At 40.4% G+C, this 21,456-nt stretch overlaps 1 protein-coding gene and 1 pseudogene across 5 annotated transcripts in view; one reads left to right on the top strand and one right to left on the bottom strand.

The window, feature by feature from the left end:
• LOC135700265 (uncharacterized) overlaps positions 1-21,456 on the bottom strand; it is a 118,580-nt gene that overhangs the window by 89,808 nt on the left and 7,316 nt on the right. The window lies entirely within an intron of this gene.
• LOC135700278 (uncharacterized) lies at positions 1,728-12,723 on the top strand (annotated as a pseudogene).

Consider the following 21,456-nt stretch of genomic DNA (forward strand, 5'->3'; position numbering starts at 1 on the left):
AAACTTATAAGCGTTCAAAGCCTTACATCTTTTAGTGACGGTCGCAATTTTAGATTTTCGATTTACCCCCAGTACTTTCCCCTAAGACGTAGTCTACGTCAAAAAGATAGAGGATGATGAACGCAAATTAATGCACGAAATTAATGTAAATGATGTTCCATGTCTGGTGATGGCAGCATTTGTTTACTCGACTAACTCAATTGACTGCAATCGATTTAGAGCAACAAAATTTACTCGAAAATTAAATGAAAATGAAATATGTGCCCTGAGTCGGCGTTATGACCTGCTAAATTGCCTCTTTTTCATTATATCTGCTACATAGTGCTTCAATAGCATTAAATCACTATTTATATGCACTGCACATAAATGGCATGAATACGGCTCCGTTTTGAGGCTTACCTGGTACTTGGGTACAGTCCTAGCTTTATTGCAATTAATTTAGAACCTGCCTCTGATCTCATCTTTGTATCTTTGACATCGTACCTGGAAGGAGAAAATAATTCAAAAGATTGATTAGAATTGTTAGATATAATGTCACACGACAAAGAAACTTGCTGACAATTTTGTGAGCATATTTTTCTTAGTATCCAACAGCCGATTACCTCGGCATTTACTTTTGCTGATATCTCTGCAAAATATCAGTTTGTTAGCTGATATCTCAGCAAAATGTTATTTGTTAGCTGAGTCTCGGCAATTGTTTTACTGAATCTCAGCAGAATAAATTGCAGAACTACTCGGCTGTTGGAATCTCGGCGAAAAAATTTAAGTGTGTACGTAATAGCTCCACATGGTTAACAAATATAAAGGGTGTCCAGAATGTATGCATATCAAAGTTGTTTCTGATATATAATATCATGTTTACACACTTAGATTTTCTTGCCGAGATTGGTACCTCCGAGCAGCTCGGCATTTTATTTTGCTGGATCTCAGTGAAAAAGTTGCCGAGATTCAGCTAACAAACGGGAATTTTGCCGAGATCTCAGCTAACAAACATAGATTTTGCTGAATCTCGGCAAGTTTTTCAATTAGATCCAGCAAAATAAAATGCCGAGCTGCTCGGTGGTGCCCATCTCGGCAAAAAATCTAAGTGTGTACCAACAACAAACAACGCTTAAAGGGTATCCTACATCAAATTGCATCACGGAAAAAACGCTGTAGAAAATTACCCATTGGGTATTTTCTCTTGAAAATTTGGGTAGAAGTAGTTTAGAGTGTATTGTTTACACTGTATTTTATCGCTGTCAGTTTTTCGAAAGTTGGAAAAAATGGCGTCACCCGAAAAGCAACGTCGCGAATTGATTTTGCGCAAGCACCTGGAAAATCCTCAACTCTCTTATCGGGACATCGGAAAACAACTAGGAATCGTGCAGTCTACGGTGAGTCGTGTGATTAAACGTTACTACGAAACTCTGAGCATCGAATGGAAGGAGAAATGCGGTCAGAATTGATGTTCTATTAATAGAACATCAATTCTGATCACTGATCACTAATTAGTGATCAGGATCACAAGCTTGTCGTGAAAGTGTTTAAGCGGAATCCCAATGCTTCGGTCAGGGATGTGCCCAAAAAGTTGAATCTGTCATAGTCTTTCGTTCAGAGAGCCAGAGGGACTGCATACGTACAAAGTGCAGAAAGCTCCAAATCGTGACGAACGGCAAAATACGGTGGGAAAGTTACGGGCCCGGAAACTGTACACCCAGATACTGACGAAGCCTAATTGACTCGTCATGGATGACGAGACTTACGTCAAGGCGGACTTCCGGCAGCTACTGTTCTTCACCGCCCAACACAAGTTTGATGTTCCGGAGGAAGTAAGGAAGCAGAAACTTTCAAAGTTTACCAAGAAATACATGATTTGGCAAGCGATCTGCTCATGTGGCAAACGGAGTGCGCCGTTCGTGACTACCGGGTCTGTAAAAGGGAAGATCTACCTCAAGGAGTGTCTACAGAAGCGTCTGAAGGGCCCTACGATCTTCTAGCCGGATCTAGATTCGTGCCACTATTCAAATGTTGTCCTGGAGTAGTGCGAAGCCTTTCGTTCCCAAGGACATGAACTAAGGCCCATCGAAAAATACTGGGCTATTATGAAGCAAACACTACGGAAGTATCCCAAGGAGAGAGAGAAGGATTAGTAATTTCCATTTAATTCCACTACCTTATTTGCTTATCCTCGACAGATACGCGTATTTCGTCTACAATGTGCAGAATTCTTCAGTGTCTTGTACTAATACTCGAGGATACGAATGTGGATGTGGATGTTGAAATTTAGATAAAAACAATTAGTGTGTGTGTGTCATCCTCACCCCTCACCCTGCTAGGGTTTTTGGACAAATAGAACTACGAATCATTTGATTAAATCTAATGCTCCGTAATGGTGTCATTTATGTTTTCCTACATTTTACATATGAAACACTTGTCTTTAATCTCATTATATTTTTTTCTCCCTTGAGCACCTTTTAAGACCCAGCTCCGCAAGCGAAAATCGTAAAAACAGCTAATTTTCCGGGCTGACAGCTTTATAATGTAGACCTAGAATTCTATTCTTGCATTTACTCAAAGGCGCTCCAATGCGCATCAATCTTCGCGAAGGTTAAATTTTGTCAGGCACAATTAGGTGCAACATCTATTAAGAGACGCACATACTTATTTGGTGGTTACATTTTGCAACATCTAACACGGTCTAGCTCTACGGAAATGTATTTTTATCGAGCCTCAGGATTTCAGTTTAACTCAGGAATGTGCCAACACCCAGAGGGAGCTGAATTTACATTAGGCCCAACATCATCGAAATATCCTTTTGATTGAGTAATTTTTGTTCAACTTGCAACATCAAGCATTGAGCAACCACAAGATCGCAACTCTATTTAAAATTTAAAATGAACAACCATCCTCAAACTACACCAAGAATTAAGTTGTTTTAAACTAGCGAAGCTAGTCATTCTTTTAAATACATTTCTGTGACTAAGAAATATTGCCCTTAATGTGAATGAAATTCCCTAAAATTCCCTGATTTTCAAGGTAGAACATTGAATTTCCTGATGTTCCCAGATTTTTCAGGTTAATTGAATTCACGGTTCTTCATGCACTCTAGAGGTACCGTAAAACGGGGTATCTTTGATAATGCGGGTAACTTTGATAGTATAATATAAAGATTAAATTTACTCGCTTTGCTTTTCCTAATTAGAAACATTGATTCCATATTGTAGCTTAGGGTATTTCCGTTGATATCGTATATCGTTTTTATATGGCACTAGCTGAGTGTGCCCGGTCTTGCTCAGGATTCAATATTAGATTGAGTTTATGCGCCGATTTAAAAAAAACAACATGCTATATTGTACGTGGCCCCCCCTCCCCCTATTATCTACGGGGCTACCCCCTATGATTATCTCCTTATACCCTCCACACTCGCCCCCACATGCCTAATTTGGTTCCATTTGCTTGATTAGTTCTCGAGTTATGCAGAAATTTCTGTTTCATTTGTATGGGAGCCCCCCCTTACAGAAGGGGGAGGGGTCTCGAACCATCATAAGAACCTTCCACGGCCCCAAAAATTTTCACGCCAATCGGTTCAGTAGTTTCCGAGTCTATAAGGGTCAGACAGACAGACAGACAGACAGACAGACAGAAATTCATTTTTATATATATAGATAGATGTCTTACATATTTTACAAACATATTAAAACACAATTTTAGTGTTTTTCGCCTATCTGAAAAAGCACTCAAACCATCACTTATGAAATGTATTTCTGATATAGCCATCACAAATCGAATGTTGTCTTCTTATTGCTTATGAAGTTTTCTGATTATATACTCATTCAAAATTTCATATTTAAAGGACTAAATTGTTTGAGTTTCACTCATTTTTTTCTACATTCATCAAAGTAACCCCAAATCAAAATACTGAAGATTGGTCACAAAACTAAAAAAAATAGTGCAAATGCTTTAATTTTCGTTCAACATATTACTAACGAATTAATTCTTGGATCCTCAGTACTTGTTTTAAAAATATAAAATTTTAAAAACATTCATTGCTGTAAAAAATATTTAGAATATACTTTAAAAAAAACTATCTATGTTACCCCGTTATACGGTATCTTTTTTGCCGGCGAATCGGTTCCGGAGAATTCCCGTAACATCAATGCAACAGGGCACTTTAAAACTTCATTTTTCGGAATCGGTTCTCCTCGACTAGGACACATTTTTAAACCTTTTTACGTGAATCACGAACACCAAAACACTTTTCAAATAATCAAGCTCGTTTGAAAACTTCATAAAATGGAAAAAAATACCTCGAAAAAAAAAATACAGTTGCAAAACCAAAACACGTCAACTTTACAGCGTGGCCTACCACGATCAAATTAAGATAAAAACAATTATTGGAGTTAAAATATAATGTTATCCAATTAAAACCAACAAAATTTAATAGGATCAATCATTCACTTTATCATCAGCAAACACTGAGTTAAAAAATCAGAAATCAAAAAGTTAATCAACAGGGTTTACTTTTTCGAACGCAAACCCAAACCCCACCCTAGGAAGAGAAGAGGTCAATCCTCCTTCGATCGCCCGATCTTGAATGTTACATCAGAGCTCCAGCGGCACTGACGAGTTATGGACATGGCGTATGTTCAAGTTCAAGTTTATCAGGTCCGCTGTTGCATCATCATCACCATCATCATCATCATCATCATCGTCGTTGTGTGATCATCATCGCCATCCTCTTTCCTTCTGCGCCACTTTGGATATTACACTATTATGGCAGCCGGTCAGCAGAGTGGTGGCAGTTATTTCTGCATACCAGAGAGTTGCCACTGGTCTTCTCGTGTGGTAGAAGGGGTGGAGTGAGGCTGGACCATAATAATTACTTCGCGCATACACAACCTACATATAACTTATAAGTACCGACTGCTGCTGCGCACGATCTGAAAGGGACCTCTTCGGCACTCACTCTGTTTATAGTCATACTTTTAATCGAAGGAACAACAACCGATCGCGACCGCAAGGGATGACGACGACGGAAGAGGGGTTAGCGATTCGAAGATGGATGGAGACGAGTGCCAAATCGTGAAAGAAGATGTTCGCTTACCCCGAGAGTTCATTGATTCCTTGACTATGTGATAATTGCATCTCTTTCGATCTTCGATACGCCGCTGGCCGCTGGGTCTCGGCTCGTTTTGTTTTGCGCCTTCGGACACGTCTGAAGATGTTCCATCCGAGAGAGGTAGCGATAGAAAATGTGTAGAAGAAAATACGAAGATGATGATGATGTTATAGTTAATGGTCAGTTGCGAAGTGTTGCTTCGGTCGCTCCAGGAGTCGGTCCAAGCGCAGCAGCTACCTGGGATGTTCGAACGAAGATGATGATGATGATCCCCTGCATTACATCACATACCAATGCCTTTCTCGCGAATCTCGTTTGACCGACCGCAGTAGCACCGTTTTCTCTGGGGGACCAGCTGAAGAAGAAATGTGCAACCCGAAGGAAAGATGGAATTCTTGCAGCTTCTAAGGAATTTCTCCTATCGGCTATCTATTACCGGTCGCAGTACAACCCCCTTCCCACCGTTGGAATGTTGGTCCCCTTGTCTTCCTATGTATCCCAGATCGAAGGATGACCAGGCAAATGTCTATTTCGTTTTCTTGTTCCTTTGCTCCAGTCCAGCAACACCAGCAGGTTCACGGTAACGATGAGGTTTAATCCACTCGGGAGCAATTACTTCCATCTACGGTAGTTAGAGCATCAGCGTGTTCTAAAATAATGGCCGGGAACGGGTCAATGTAATGCGATGGAAAGCAGGACCATAATTGCAGGTTCTTATTTTTAGATTCCTGGACTCCGGTGGGACCGATGTGATGTGCGGCCGTGATGGATAGCTCTGATTAAACGCTGCATGTGATTACAATGTATTCGGATAGGCAGGCAGTGTATTGATTCAACCTTGTTTCGATGCGCTTTGTATGCAAATACAATGTTGCTGATGGGTTGGGATAGGTTGTATCGTTTGAATTAAGTGTGAGGATTTTCTGCACAATAAATCACTTGAAGCGAGAATGGGGTTCATCACATTGAATACGGTGATTATGGCGTCATGTATACGCAAGTGATTGTGATTTCGATATAAGGATGCACGATAGGGTAGAGCGCTACTTCATCGTAATCGCCCATTTCCGTTCAATCGATCAGAAAAGATCAAAATTAGCAATGATTTCACCGTGCACAAATCGAAAATAGGTTTGTTCCCATGCGTTAGTTCATTAGCTACAACATTAATCTTATTAGAGCGCAATGTATGAATATTTACGCTCATTGTTCTCAAAACAAAAGAAGCTATCCTAGCGAGTCTCCTTTTTCTATGTTTATCCGTAGGACGAAGAAAATCTAATGGCGTTTCAATGCGTTTGGACGGAATCTAAACTCGTAAGACGAATTAAGAATCAAGAAGCAGTATTAGATTTTAAACAATATCTCAACAATTTGTTACTCTTTATAAATTCAAATTGATTTTATACGAGTTTAAAAATAACATACACAGTTCGAAAAAGTAGGGTAAATTTCTGTTCAATATAATGCACATAAATGGAGCGTCACATATCATATACGTTTACATAATATATCATGTAAAGGCCTGACACATTTCATGCAACGTAGCAAATATTGTATACAAAAGCCCATCTTTGTAAACAATATTGTTTGCAAGTTGCTCGGTTGCGTGAAATGAAATACAAGTCTACGTGAATGAATGTTTACATCACAATTAATATTCAGAATTTTTATCTGTGTACCTCAATTTTTTCATATTATTGAGAATAACATACGCCCTTTCAAATGCCGTAAAAAAACTTTTTTTTTGTTTGCCCCAACCAGAGATATTAACATTTGAAAAGTGCATATTTTTAGTAGAAAAACGTCAATAACTCTTGATCGGCGAAAGATATTGACAAACTTTATGGAGCAAAAATTTGCGCCTTTTAAAGGTCTAAAAGTTATTTGATGACGCCTTTGGTGAGAAATTTATAAGAAAACCAGAGCAAAACAACTGTTTTTTTAGAGACACCCTAACTCAATTCAAGAAAATAGCTCTAAATCGGTCAATTTAAGAGATACAAAAAAGTTGTTTCCAACAAAGTTGCTTGAAATTAGCTCAGCTATAACTTTGTTGAAGAATGTGCACTTTAATTTATTCAAAACAAAAAAGTTAGATGTTTGATTTTAATGATATTAAGAACCACCCTAGAAATCATTGTCATACAAATTAGGGTCTAACTGTAAGGAACAACTTTGTAGAAGAGACTTTTAGTCTAAAGCTTCAATTTCAGGCTCAAAACATATCATTCCACCTAAATCTGCATTATGTACCACTGATAATTTTAATTTTAGCGAACTTCTTAGTAGATCGGGGAACTTCTTAGTGGTTCGGGGAACTTCGTAGTAGTTCTGAAAACTTCTTTGAATTTCAGGAAACTACGTTTATTTGGGATCAGGAAGCTCTCTAAAAGTGTAGCAAGTTTAGTAACTCAGCAAACTTCGAAGCACTTCAGTGAAACTCATAGGAATACAGGGATTTTTTTTTTGATAGTCAGCTAAATTTTTAAAAGTTTAGGGAAATTCAATGGACTTTGAATAGGTCAGGGATTTCCGTACACGTTCAGGAAACATCGTTGAACTTCGTTGAACTTCGAGGAAAGCAACGAGAAACATACAAATTCAGCAAACTTCGTAGAAGTGCAACAAACTATCTAGGAGTCAGGCGATATTTCGCGACGATAAAAGCACTAGAAAACGAAATCATTATCAGTGTAAAGATTTGTTACGCATCAATGATCAGTAACAAAAACGATAATCCACTGATATGACACCAATCACTGTGGAATATATCTCGAAATCCCGACCATATGCCTTGGGAAAAGTTGTTCAGATAGCCAAAACCATTCGAATGGTAGTCAGATTAGTTCAGAATTCTAGTGGGCATGTGAACTTCCAGTATATGTTATATCTCGAGATCCTGATCAACTGAGTAGGTGCTGTTTTTGAAATAGTTGTTCAATCCAAACCTTTCGATTGATGTGTAGACTAGTTCAGAATTCTAGTGGGCATATGAAATATCAAAGTTTGCTTTAACTTGAGATCCTAACTACCAGGGAAATTGCTATCTTTGGCAAAGTTGTTCAGATAACCAACACCTTTCGAATGGTGACATAATGCTGAACTAATCTATTTTCCATTCAAAAGGCTCTTGTAACTTGAACAACTTTTTCGACGTAGAAACTTCTCAGGTGATCAGAATCTCGAGATATAGCACATTTTGGAAGGCCTTGGTTAGCTGAAAAAAAAAATTCCCAATACATCAATATCCAAGATATAAAAGATCTCGAGCACATTTCGAAATTTCATATGCACAATAGTGAATCGGTGTTGTTCATTCCCTGGTAGTAGTTAAACAAATAGCATAGCAGTTCGAGAAACTACGTGAAATTTAATTCAAGTGCAGGAAATTTTCAAAAATGTCTGGGAACTTCGTAGAAGATCAGAAAAAAATCGAAAAAGTTCAGCAAGCTTCTAAGAACATCTTGGATCTTCGTTTTAGGTTAAGAAACCTGGGAATTGCAAAACCAACTGTTTGGATTACCCTAGAATGAGAAAACCATATGAAAGAAATCTTTGTAACTGTTTGTCAAAGATCTTTCTTCAAAAAAGCTCATAAAAATTCGTTGAATATCAGGGAACATCCCAGGTGATCTTGGAAAATTAGCGGAATCACCAGAGCACGTGGTCTTTGAATGTCCTTGATTTGATGCTGTGCAAGAGGAGATGCTCGCCCTTAGCACGGATAATGTTGTCGAAGAAATGTGTCGAGAGAAGGGCACCTTTAACGCCGTCAGTAGAGCAGTAACGCAGATCATGTCAGCGCTGCAGCGAAAATGGCGAGAGGACCGGCTAGAAAGTAGTAATGTGCTCACACAAGTGCGAAGTGAAAGCCGAAGCCGAGAGAACTATACGTCAGATTAGGCTCAATCCACCACCGGGGATAATCAATCTCCAATCAGCGTGGTTTTAGTGCGGTGGCACGATGGCCACACAGACAGACAGACAGACAGACAGACAGACAGACAGACAGACAGACAGACAGACAGACAGACAGACAGACAGACAGACAGACAGACAGACAGACAGACAGACAGACAGACAGACAGACAGACAGACAGACAGACAGACAGACAGACAGACAGACAGACAGACAGACAGACAGACAGACAGACAGACAGACAGACAGACAGACAGACAGACAGACAGACAGACAGACAGACAGACAGACAGACAGACAGACAGACAGACAGACAGACAGACAGACAGACAGACAGACAGACAGACAGACAGACAGACAGACAGACAGACAGACAGACAGACAGACAGACAGACAGACAGACAGACAGACAGACAGACAGACAGACAGACAGACAGACAGACAGACAGACAGACAGACAGACAGACAGACAGACAGACAGACAGACAGACAGACAGACAGACAGACAGACAGACAGACAGACAGACAGACAGACAGACAGACAGACAGACAGACAGACAGACAGACAGACAGACAGACAGACAGACAGACAGACAGACAGACAGACAGACAGACAGACAGACAGACAGACAGACAGACAGACAGACAGACAGACAGACAGACAGACAGACAGACAGACAGACAGACAGACAGACAGACAGACAGACAGACAGACAGACAGACAGACAGACAGACAGACAGACAGACAGACAGACAGACAGACAGACAGACAGACAGACAGACAGACAGACAGACAGACAGACAGACAGACAGACAGACAGACAGACAGACAGACAGACAGACAGACAGACAGACAGACAGACAGACAGACAGACAGACAGACAGACAGACAGACAGACAGACAGACAGACAGACAGACAGACAGACAGACAGACAGACAGACAGACAGACAGACAGACAGACAGACAGACAGACAGACAGACAGACAGACAGACAGACAGACAGACAGACAGACAGACAGACAGACAGACAGACAGACAGACAGACAGACAGACAGACAGACAGACAGACAGACAGACAGACAGACAGACAGACAGACAGACAGACAGACAGACAGACAGACAGACAGACAGACAGACAGACAGACAGACAGACAGACAGACAGACAGACAGACAGACAGACAGACAGACAGACAGACAGACAGACAGACAGACAGACAGACAGACAGACAGACAGACAGACAGACAGACAGACAGACAGACAGACAGACAGACAGACAGACAGACAGACAGACAGACAGACAGACAGACAGACAGACAGACAGACAGACAGACAGACAGACAGACAGACAGACAGACAGACAGACAGACAGACAGACAGACAGACAGACAGACAGACAGACAGACAGACAGACAGACAGACAGACAGACAGACAGACAGACAGACAGACAGACAGACAGACAGACAGACAGACAGACAGACAGACAGACAGACAGACAGACAGACAGACAGACAGACAGACAGACAGACAGACAGACAGACAGACAGACAGACAGACAGACAGACAGACAGACAGACAGACAGACAGACAGACAGACAGACAGACAGACAGACAGACAGACAGACAGACAGACAGACAGACAGACAGACAGACAGACAGACAGACAGACAGACAGACAGACAGACAGACAGACAGACAGACAGACAGACAGACAGACAGACAGACAGACAGACAGACAGACAGACAGACAGACAGACAGACAGACAGACAGACAGACAGACAGACAGACAGACAGACAGACAGACAGACAGACAGACAGACAGACAGACAGACAGACAGACAGCTCGCTCTCATACAAAGTGACACGGGGCGGTGATTTTTGCAAATGTAATCGTTCTTATTTCAAATAGTTCCAGTGTACCAAAATTGATGAAATTTTGGGTTTGGGTTCCATTTTCAATGCAGATTACGAATATGCATTTACCTCAATACCCTTAAAGAACCTAATTGAGCACATACTCAAGCCGAACAAGTGGGAACAGGGCTCGTGCAAAAGATGAAGGGCCGTGTTCGAAGAAAAGTTCGAGCAATGGCCTATGGTATTGTGGTTCCCGAGAAATTCTAGCAAAAGCTTGATTTGCTCAGCTGTCACTCTTTTGTGCGCAAGGGTATGTGACTGATAGTTGACTCGAACGAAATCTTATATTGCTTCAAAAATTGTCTTTAAATATTGACGTTGCCCTTCTTAAAGCTTCAACTCGTTATTACCTATATGTATTTCGGGCCAGTGAATCATAATTTCACATAAAAAAGTTGCAAATCAACAAATAAAAAAAATTACTTGCAATCGTACATAGTCAACAACCCATCAGTTACCCTTCACCAAACAAAACAAAACAAACTGTCAACTCATTTTTCCTAGCGGCTTCATTTGATTTCTGCTGTGCCCGTTCGACGTCGGCTTTGAATCGCAGGTAAAATATTTTTCGTATCAATTCAAATGAAATGCATTTCATAATAAGTGTTTCTTTTTCAGATGTGCCATCATGCATATGTCTCCAACATTTGTAGGACTGGAGGGACGGGAGGTTGACTACGAGGTAGAATTTCTGGAGGAGGAAGCTGAAGCAGGACCATCAAATGTGCAGCAGGCAAAACGATCGTTCCAGGATACACTGGATTCTGCTTCACCCGGAAGCCCTGGAAGTGAAAGTGAACAAGCGGAGCCAAAACAAATATTTCGATTCCCAGCAACTGTATTCATCAGAAACTTCAAGGGCCACAAAAAAGGTCCTTCTGTGGGAAAAGTGCAAGTGAACTGTGAATCAGCTGAGGAGGTAATGCAAACTGTATGGGATTACTGTGAAAAGTTCATTCGCAGAGAGGCCGTGTTTGAATCACTCGCTGGTGGAGATGCTGATCAATTTACCGTGCACTGGAATGATGATTTGAACCCAGAAATCGGCGATATAGATAAGTTCATCTCCTTCCAAGATAAAGCCTCGAAACGCACGTTTAAACCATTACAGTTGCTAGAAAAGCCAGACAAAATGCAGAAATTTCTGAACAGAGATATTAACGTGTTTGTGCACATTTATTCGGAGTCGGTGATCTCAGCCGCTATGTACGAAACACTGCGAGTGCAGCTGATAAAACCGGAGGAGCGTGACCGAGCAGGAGCAGCATCCAACCAGGCAAACAGTAATTTGTCCACTGAGTTGAAGGAACTCTACAAGCTATCCTACATTTCATCGGACATCAACTGGTCTGTATGGGCTTCGTACTTACTGACCAAAGACGCGCTTGAATGAGAGGAATTGAAGTTGCGAGGACCTCCCCAACATCTGATACATTTGTTCCAGACGGTTCCCTCATGCTCTCAAAACGTGCTGAATCACACTCGTCAGGATGTATGCATTGCCCAAAATGTTAATTCAGGGTATAAACAATTGTTGGATGGCCTGCAAGCAGATTTGGACCAGCTTATGACATATGCTAAGGCGATGCAATTGCGCTTGACCGCATTGCAAACGATGCAGGCAACTAACACTTCATTGCTAGCAGATGTGTCTGGCAGTATTGCTGTATCTGAAGATAGCTTTGGGCAGAAACTCGCCGAGGAAGTGACCGACTGCTTGGATGTCGACCATCAATAACGATTTGCTGATCCTGATTCCGAACGATTCCATACGCATTCGGGACGACCAACTGATTGAAGCTGTTGCTTATTGAACATCTCTTTGTTTTAAGTTTATGAAATAAAAAAAGGTGAACAACATTTGATTATTTGATTTATTGTTTATTAATCCTTCTTACGTACATTCTCAACTCCCAATGATTCGATATTTTGACTTAGTCCGTTTGCCGGATTGAATTTCCCACCTGGCAGATATCCGCATTTGCGGAATACACGAGTGCAGTTAAAGTTCGTGAATGTATTTAACGTCGCAGAAAATGGTTGTTGTGAGATCCGAAGAGCTATTTTCTACGTAGACACGTTGTAGTTTTTTCTTGCAGTATCCAAAAATATACTCGATTGGATTGAAAAACGGTGTATACGGAGGCAAAAAGATAACATGGATTCCCAATGACCGGAGGTACTCAACTATTCGTCGATGGCAGTGAATTCTAGCCCCATCCAAGATCCAGACCGAATTAACTCCAGGGTGTCGATAAACTTCTCCACTGTTGGCAAAGCTACGACAACATTCAAAGAACTTTGCCCTCGTGAAAGTTCCTTCCGTCAAGTACGTGTTCTTCATTCCTGTCTGGCCCAAGAAGCAGAGTAAGGATACTCTGGCTTTGCGGTTGAATTCACCCCTGTAAATCAATTTTTCGCCGACCTTGGCGTAGCCTCGATTCCGCAACATACCTCTGTTGTCGATCGATACTTCGTCCAAAAAGATAAGGTGATGTAGGTCCCAGTTTATTGCAGCTCATTGACGAAATGACAAATCTGAGATTCTTGAACCTGGATCGCCCGACGCTCTAGAACTTTCCACGTATATCCTTGCTCGTGTAGTATTCTGGAAACAGAGGACGTACTGATGGAGCAGTTGAAAGTTTTCTCAAAACTATCCCTGGCCTCATCTAAGAATAATGTCGGATTTTTTTTTAAACTGTTCGATTAACCACCGTCGTTTCTCTGCTCCAAACTGCAAGGACACTTTTCTTCTCTCTTTGCGAGCCACCAATCCACTTTCGCGATAACGTTTTATCCAGCTGCTAATTGTAGTGTGATGCTTCCCGTACATTTTTGCCAATTGCGATTTGGACAAGCCCAGGAAATAGAACCCGTACAGCATGTGATACTTCGTATTGGTTGATGCATGTCGGCCAAGTACCTCTTCTTTAATTCGATACATTTTGTCAATGTTATGGAAAGTATGGATTTGGAAACTGTTATGAATAGAACAAACTCGGAAAATTTGCTGTTCGATACGGATTTTTTTTGACGTTTGTTTGTTTACATATTCATCAAGATAGCTGGCGCACAACCCGGCGCGCAACTGATCGGCGCATAAGTTGTTGGGCATTATGTGGATTTTTCTTAAGAATCACAATAAAAAGGAAGACTGAAATAATGGTCTTACAATTAGCATAATACCAACTAATGTAGATAGCTGTTACATGGAACTATGAAAAATAAAACGCATTTTAAAACCCCAACAAGATGTTCTTATCCGGATTTTTTCGTGTTCAACCTTTACCTCTCTAATTTGATGATCGCTTGAATATCGAGTAAGGAAGAGTTGACTGTTTATAATTTATTATATACGTCTATTTCACTAGTTCTTCATAATATCAGTAACAGATGAACATGTTGAACAGCTTTACTATAGACTTACTTGAAAACTTAACGATTGCTAGAAACGCCGTGATTCATCTTTTTACTGAAAATTCCTGTGACCTTTATGAGGGATCGTAGAGTCAGTTCTCTGTATCTTTCTTAAGTAAATGTCGGACTTGCAGTTCTTCCCCATCCCACCAGTTGCAAGGACGGCTTTGGCCTGCTGGAAGGAAAAACATCCTTTATTTAAAAGATAATAATCCCATATTACTATGGATGGATGTGGGCACTCTTCTTAAGAGCAATTGGAAGCTCGTACCACCTACGAATTTGTACAATTCGGTCTATACTATTATATTTAAATCCTTCTTCAAAATATGATCAGTCTTTTTAAAAGAGTTTGAGCTAGTTTTGTTGCTTACATTATTACAAAGACAAAACCTTCTACCTTTTTTTCGTTTGGATATTTTATACCACTAGAATTAATTCGTCCTTTTGTCCATGTGACCTTTTGTCCCACTAGAATTAAATAATTAAAAAAAAGCACCCAGTACCGAAAGGGCCTACACGTGCATCCGTTCGCTGACCGAACCCGGACAACATCGCGCACACACACACCCACTCACACACGAAAGAATGTGCGATCGAGGAAAAATGTCTGGAATTCAGGAGATACCTACCAACCATCACCGCTCGGGCACCAAAAATGCCTTACTTCAACCTGTGGTGATGATTCAAATAAACGGTTCGGGGCTACCTTTCCTCTTTCTAACCAAGGCTTTATGCGGTGTCTTCTTCGGGTGGTGAAGAAGATCACCTTTCAAAGAAGCAATTTTACACCGCGAAAAAATCGACCAACCGCTGCTGTTGATCTCGATCCACTCTCCCTCTCCCTGGATTGGATTGGGTGGCGATGTGATTACGACGTACGACGTAGTATTTTGGGCCTTCTTGTTATTCTTCCGGCATTCAACTCGTTTGAAAGATGAGGGTGATTAAGCGTGTTCTGCTTTTGGGCATTTGTGCTTATGATGATGATGCTGCTGCTGCTGCTGGTATTGGCTTCTTCCTAGTGGGTTGTTTGTTGATTCCCCAAACGCAATCGTTGTAAGCTTTACACATGTTGAAATAACGCGTTTTGTACGTTGGAGATCGGGGTTCTTTCTGTTCTGGCTCGGTTTGAAATTGTTGCTCGTTTTTTCCTTGTTCTTGTTGCTAGCTAGCTACATCGCCCCAACCGACGACGACGACGACGACGGAAGGTGTGTTCTGGGTAGGTACTGAGACTGACCGAAAGTCGTGTGAAATAACGAACATTTTTGCTGGCTGAATCATCTTTGTTTGGAAGCCTTGCTTTTTTCGTTGTTTGGACTCTCGGTGGTAGTTACTTTGAGGAAATGACAGAGCAGCGTTTGGTTCTTTGTTGGTTTGCTATTTAGTCTGCTCAAATTGCAACGTTACAAATCTGCTTTGTTCGTGCACGTTTCAGGAATGGAGTGGGGTAGTTTTGTGGGGGTCTCTGGAAATGATTCTGGTCAGTATTGAAATTAACGAATTGGATTCCTTTTTCCTTCCGTTGCCAGCACCGCTAGAATTATTATTCGACTATCCTTCGGCATTTCCTTGTGATTCTGCATTTTACAGCCCCACTCGATTGATGTGTTCTCTGTCTCTAGGCGGTACATCCTTTAAGTTTAATTTGTTAACAGAGGGGGTGACATTTGATACACTTTATTGACACCAAAAAGCAAAAATGTATGCTTTTTGTTCCTGTTTGAAACCAAACGGTTTTATAATTGCTTTTATGATGATAAAACACCTTTATGGAATATTTTGCTGGCTTAAAATTGAACAGTTTATAAAGGGACAGAGTGCTGCATTAAATTCATATTTAAATCTATACACTTTCTTACTTTATCGTCAGACTTTAAAAGGTTTTTAAAACAACATAAAGCTGAACTACTAATCAAGAATGTATTGCACTATTAAATGCTGTATTTAAACTAAAAAGATTACATATAACCGTTATAAACCTCAATAAATCATAGTGAAAACCAAAAGGCTGTTAAATTGTTACTTGGGCTGTACAATGTCGATAGCAGCACGAATTGACTAAGCAGGTTCATAAAGGCACAGAGAACCAATAAACGATGCTTGGGACTAGCAATCATCCTCAATGTGTAAAAACTGGTGATCTTAAATTAGGCAATACCAGCGCCGGCCGCGCCCGAACACAGGTCAAGAAAGGAATGGGAAGGATTGTGTTGACATGACACTCGCTTTGATGGAAGCCGAAAACACCTCTGCACTTCCACGAGGAATCACTGGGATGTTGAATAAGAGGGTTGGGTTTGCAGCAGGGTTCGTTTTGGTAAACGATAAGCTGAATTGATGTTTTAACGATCATATAACGCGAAGGAGCTTGGGACTAAACCCACGGTCTTCTGCTCAGTAAGCAAAAACGTTTGCCACTAGGCAGACGAGCACCTTTTTAATCACCGAGTTGCTGTTTTTACCATGTAGTCATATTAACAAATAAAACGATTGACGAATCTTGAATGTGGATGGGCCTGAGATTAGACTCATGATGTTCTGCTCAGTAAGCAAAAACCATAAATCTCTTTGATATGTAAGGACCTGGGACCGCGTTTTTCTGCTCAGTAAGCAGGCCACTGTAACCGACGATCTTTCAAATCCGAAAACTAAAAACTACGAAAAAGTACTTAGGCCTTCATTAAGTTCCACTTTCACGCGACGTTCAATGACAGGGTCCTATCCAGGATTACATCTGAAAAATCCAAATCTGGCCAACGCCCACCCTAAACCTGTTCTAATCCACCTGAAATGACTAACGAATGGAAGACTTTGACTACCCAGCCATGCAATAGTCTCATTCCGTGCCTCATGGCAACTTGATGATTCTATTGCGCTCATCTTTTGGCACCACCCAGGGGAGACTTGGTCCTGTACCCAATGCTTAACTTATCTCCATTCCACTCAGCTACTCGCAATTTCTTGTGATATAGTGGGCGGAATATTATTATATGAGACAATTCAATGCAGACGTCTTTCCAAATTTGGCAGATCGACAGGTAATCGGTGAGTTACCACGATAGTTGCTATTCAACAACTCGACAACGTCCCATCGTCAACGCCTGCTATGATAATTTCCCATTGCAGACGCCAACGAAATGACGTCATCGAGCTATCGATCAACTACCCTGGTTATCGCCTGGTACCTTATAGCACGATGCTAGGAGGCGAACCGGAAGAATCGATGAGCTACCTCTCCCTCTGTCCATCCGAATAACTTCACTGGATACAGAAACCTGCTGAATGGCCGTGAAGTCAAGTTAAAACATGGAACTTGATGCAAATTGCACACTGAGCTTGACTATCCAATATCTAATTTCTAGCCGAAATGGCAAGCTAAACACATTGAAAACGAATATTATTCAGAGAATGAATCTCATTTACTGATTTGTATGGAGATTTTTTTTGTAAATCGTAGGTTACTCCATGCGTTGAATAATCTACGCTTTAAGATTTTTTTTTCATACGAATTAGTAAAAATGACTCACAACTGAGTAAAAAATATTCACTCTCTTAGTTAGTTTCGTTTTCAGTGTGCAATGCAACGAACACCCCTGTTTATCATTCGGCAGCCAAACGATGACTGCAGTCAAACTTGTTACGTTTCGCTTACTTAAGGATTTGAATTATCATTCTACGCCCCTCCTTTTTTCTGATGTAGGTGGTGAATGAATAGAAAAAATTCTACGATGTGCACGCTGCAGCGAACAGGTTCGATGTCGACTCGTCCAACGTGCAACACTGAATGATTCTGCGGCTTCGGCTTGTGTCGTTGGGGACCAATTTTCTGAGGGCTGTGTTAGGGGTGAGCACCTTTCGGTCGAAGAAAACGTATGAAAAATTTAAATGTTTCCATATTTCTTCATTTTTAGCTATTCAAATATTTACCATTTATAATGTGTGACATGTTACAAAAACTTATAAAACTTCCGAATCGATCGACATACAAATCATCAAAATCCATTGATTATTGGCCAAGTTATTAGCATTTTAACTCTGACCAATTTTCGTTGCATTTCCTTGGTTGGCACGCTTCCCAAAAGACGTAGTTTTACGTCAAAACCAACATTCTGCAAATCTAAAGTATATAAGTATATAAAGCTATTCTGCCCATAATCGCATATCAGTCCCATATTGATAGGAAACCAAGCAAAGATGGGACTGATATGTGATTATGGGCAGTATTGCTAAATTAGACGAAGACCATTTAAAACTTATACTAGCTCACATCCTTTCCAACTAATGAGGAAATATACTTCTATCCATCATAATCAAACGATAGTATCATTCCGGATGCACGAGCTTAACTCTGAAAACCCAGAAAAAAAAAATTAGCTCAGTTTGAACCAAATCATCCGAAATTTGTCGATTCACCCACCCGGGAGAGCATAGAAGCGCAATTTATCAATTCAGTAGCCGCTACTAAATTTATACGGCTGCCAGCTCAATCAACGAAAACAACCTGTTGCACGCGTCCATGGCTTAGGACGAAGAACGTCGTTCGTTGGTTGCTAGGTATCTAGCTTCCATACCGATTAATAAACAAAATCACAAGTACGTTTGCGCATTTGGCTTGATTGAGCCCCGTCGTCTTCGTCGCGTGCAAAAAACCAAACAAACCTAATCTGAACTCCCACGATAGTTTTGCCACCAGCATCTGTGTGTTTTAAAGATAGAGGAGGTGGGATGAAAATGACGAGCCCCTCGTGCTTTTTGGTAAACATCTCCAAGAGGCACTCGAGCCGGAATCAGCAAATTGGTCCCCGTATATTGCCCGTTTCCGACGGCTTGAACGATGACGACGGGATGGGGTGGGTAGGATAGGACGAGACGAGCTAGAGTGGATCGGTTTGTTTGTCTATGCTCAGTTTAGTTGAATTTATGAATAATTTTCGACTTATTTGCACACGAGAGATAATGCACTTGATCTTGTCAGAAGCGTGAGCTACGAACTTGGAAACCAGTTATAGGACTTAGGCTACCCCTCGTATTATGTGTGGGTTTTAATAATTAGTTCGTATAATCGCAATTACATACAATAAATAAATATTGTCCTTTGGCTTCCTAGGATTTGATTAAGTTTATGCAAAATTTAATGAATTCAGTCGTTGATGGATCTTTTGACATAAACTCACTGTCTTAATTGGTAATTTATTTAAAATGACTTGGCAACCGATTATCTATGTTCATCAATTTCGCCCAGACTCGACGTCTGTTGAAAAGGAAATCGATACCCCAATCGGTTCAACGAATGAAGTGAAACAAATTTCATCGAATAAGCCAAACCAAGCTAGTAAAGTAGGTAGTAGTAAATAAGCCCCGTACTCTGTCCCAATTCTGAGCCGGGTGAAATCATAATTTATGGTCATATCAGGAAACGCTAGGCGCATGAACCGCGATTCGAAATGGGAGAAAAATGAAAATTTAATCAGAAATGTGAGTGAAAGGAATCGAAACCAAGCGGCATAAATATTTCAGTCATTTCCCATTTTGCGACCACAATATACTTGTAGGGTACCGGCCTTTCCGTGTGGTGCGGTGGTGAATTTGTGCCATTTGTGGCTTTCCGTGTATCCACAATTTGGGAATCGGATTCTTGGGTCTGGATAAAACTTGGCATATGATCTTTCATGTTATCATCCAGGCAAGTATAAGAGGTGACAATCGGATTTTGTTTCATGTTTGCTTCAATCATTATCAATGGACTTTTCTTCAGTAGTATCGATACTATTTAGATCCTGTTTTGTGGCCTTTGAAGTTTCCTAATCACCCTAAGATTGGATGAACGTCAATCCGAAGTTAGGTTTCAACTGCCTTGCAACGCTTTGAACCTGATAGCACACACGAAATTAATTTCATATTGTTTACGTTTCTAATGTAAACCAAAGTATCCCTAATATAGGGCCCATACATTTTGACGAAAAAAAAAGATCACTAGCTACCAAAAATATCAAATTGACACATTTTACGTGACGTTACAACGGGTTTTGCCTGCTTTTGGTTAGTTTTTGTACTCTTACTAATAAAAGTGAAAAGTAGTTCCTAAATATTATTACAGATTCGGAAGCTACTCAAATAATATAATCAAGATAAATTCTTGTAGGAAATTTATCACACTTTCCAAATCTGCAATGAGGGTTACTTTTCATATTTTTCAGTTACAGTACAAACTCTGTCAAAAATTAAATCCTGAGACCATGAACCCTACCCCCTCACCCCACCTCCTTCGGATTTTGGAATTCTCCAAAGAAAACGAAATTGTTTAAATTCTCTTCAGAATTCTCCTCTGAAAAATCTTGAAATTCAGCTCAGGGTTGTCTTACAGTTCTCATCAGAATTCTTCTAAAAGGTCACTTGAAATTCTCCTCACAATGCCTTAGAATTTCTTCTCGGACCATGTTTAAAATTTTCTATACAATCCATTTGGAATTATCCAGAATATTTCTTCTCAAAGTTCTTCTTGGGAATTCCTAGGAACCCTCTTGGAGTTCTACTCAGAACTTATTTGGGAACTTTATTCGAATTGGACCTGGAATCTTCCTCACAATCGTCTAGAATTATCCTAAGAGGCACTTCAAAGTTGTACTAAAAACTCTTCTTTAATTGCACCAGAAGCTCTTCTTACAATCGCTTTGGAATTCTTTTCATAATTGCCTTGGAGATCTAGTTACAATTATCTCTTATTTTTCTCGATTTATCATCGCAATTCACGGTATTCTCCCACTTTTTCCTGGTGATCTCTAATTCCCGAATATTTCCCGGTTTTCCCGAATTCTCGATTCACTGGTCACCCTGGGCGGTCCATATTTTACACCAACCACCATCGCCTTACCGTTAGTACGGCACTGACTTGAAGTTCTTTTCTGAATCTTCTTTACTATTCCTTTGAATAAACCTCAGGACACAATTCAAATTATGTTTATAATTCGCTTTGAATTCCGTAAAATACAAATTTCTTTAGAATCACATAGGAATTCAATACAGAACTTCCTTTTTATCCCCAGAAATACCTTCGATTTAATCACAAAATTTCTAAGGACTTTATCTG

This window comes from Ochlerotatus camptorhynchus, unplaced genomic scaffold (genome assembly GCF_037179485.1).
Source record: "Ochlerotatus camptorhynchus isolate MF236.1 unplaced genomic scaffold, CSIRO-AGI_Acam_v1.1 ptg000131l, whole genome shotgun sequence".
In the NCBI taxonomy this organism is placed as follows: Eukaryota; Metazoa; Arthropoda; class Insecta; order Diptera; family Culicidae; genus Ochlerotatus; species Ochlerotatus camptorhynchus.